Here is a 2327-nt window from a genome sequence, read left to right on the forward strand (position 1 = left end):
AAGGAAAAGACCAAAGTGAATGTCAGAAGAGATTCTGAAACATGTTTTCCCATGTAGAGATGCTAAAGCAAATCAAAGAAATGAGGAGGTAAAAGAGTTGAATAGAAAATTTCAAAAGGCAGATCATGAAGACAAAGTCAAAGATTATAACAAAATGTGCAAACATATGGAGTTAGAAAACCAAAAGGGAAGAACATGCTTAGCATTCCTCAAGCTGAGTGAACTGAAGAAAAAATTCAAGCCTTGGCTTGCAGTACTCAAGTATTCTGTGGACAAAATGCTGAAATGATGCAGAAAGCCTCAAGAAAAGATGGAAGGAATACACAGAAAAAGAAATGGTCGATGTTCAACAATTTCAAGAGGTAGCATATGATCAAGCGATAATGATGCTGAAGAAGTCCAAGGTGATTTGAAGGCATGGGAAAAAAACAAGGTGCCAGGAATTGATGGAATACAAATTGAAATCTTTCAACAAACCGATAAAGAAAGCATTGGAGGCACTCACTAAGCTATGCCATGAAATTTGGAAGATTCCTTTTCAACTGACTGGAAGAGATACATATTTGTGCCCATTCCATGGAATGAGGAAATAATGAAATAATATCATTAATATCTCCTGCAAATAAAATTTTGCTAAAGATAATTTAAAAATGACTGCAAATGCACATTGACAGCGAATTTCCAGAGCTTCAAACCAGATTCAGACAAGGACATGGACATGGAATGAAGGATATCTTATATGGACCTTGGCTAAAAGTAGAGAATACCAGAAAGCTGTTTAATTGTGCTTTATTGACTATGTAAAGGCTTTCAACTGTGTGAATCATGACAAGCTATGGACAACATTGCAGAGAATGAGTATTCCAGAACACTTACTTGAACTCTTGAGGAACCTATACATAGACCTAGAGTCAGTTGTTCAAACAGAACAAAGGAACACTGAAGGGTTTAATATTAGGAAAGATGTGTGCCAGGATTGTATTCTTTCACCATACTTATTAAATCTGTATGCTGAGTACATACTCTTAGAAACTGGATTATGTTAAGAAAATGTGGCATCAGGATAGGAGGAAAACTCATTAATAACTAGCGATATGCAGATGATATATCTGTACTTGCAGAAAATGAAGAGAACTTAAAATACTTACTGATGAAGACCAAAGACCACAGCCTTCAGTACGGATTGCATCTCAGTGTAAAGGAAACAAAAATCCTCACCACTGGACCAATAAACAACATTCTTATCAATGGAGAAAAGATTGAAGTTGTCAAGGACTTCATTCTTCTTGGATCAACTGTGAACACTCACGGAAGCAGCAGTCAAGAAATCAAAGAACATATTGCATTAGACAATCTGCTGCACAAGACCTCTTCAAAGTGTTGAAGAGCAATGATGTCAGTATGAGGACTAAGGTGTGCTGACCCACGTAATGGTATTTTCAATACCCTCATATGCATGCAGAAGTTGGACAGTGAATAAGGAAGACCACTGAAAAATTTATGCATTTGAATTATGGTGTTGGAGGAGAATATTAATAGTACCATGGAGTGCAAAAAGAACAAACCAATCTGTGTTGGAAGAAATAAAGTCAGAATGCTCCTTGGAAGCCACAATGGCCAGACTTAGTCTCTTATACTTTGGACATATCGTCAGGAGGGGCCAGTCCATGGAGAATAATAACATGTTTGGTAAAGTGGAGGGTTAGAGACAAAGAGGAAGCCACCCAATAAGATGGATTGGCACAATGGCAGCAGCGATGGGCTCAAACATAGAAATAATTGTTAGGTTGGTGCTGGATTGGTAAGTGTTTCATTCTGTTGTACATTTGGTCGCTATGAATCAGTGTTGACTTAATGGCACCTAACAACAGCAACAACAACTATAAGAAAATAAATGACGATACTCACAGCATGAAGTCTGGAAGGGGGCACAGAACAAAGCTTCCATGTTTCAAGGAGGGATGTATGATGCTTTCCTGTCCATGGCCACCAGTGAGGAAGTTACATCAGAGCTCTTATCTGCCTTATCATCTAGTCATGATGGAACTATATCATGTCTCATAAAGTTTAGTCATCATTGGGCCCACTTTGGTGGGCTTCTTGATTTGGTGGTTGTTGTTGTTGGGTGACATTGAGTCTGTATTGACTCATAGTGACCCTGTGCACAACAAAGCAAAACACTGCCCGGTCTTGGGCCAACCTCACTATTGTTGCTACGTTTGAGCTCATTGATGCTTCCACTTTGCCAATCCATCGTACTAGGGGTCTTACTCTTTTTCTCTGACCCTCCACCTTACCAAACATGTTATCCTTCTCCAGTGACTGGT

The sequence above is a fragment of the Chrysochloris asiatica genome, unplaced genomic scaffold (assembly GCF_000296735.1).
Source record: "Chrysochloris asiatica unplaced genomic scaffold, ChrAsi1.0 scaffold00016, whole genome shotgun sequence".
NCBI classification, from domain to species: Eukaryota; Metazoa; Chordata; class Mammalia; order Afrosoricida; family Chrysochloridae; genus Chrysochloris; species Chrysochloris asiatica.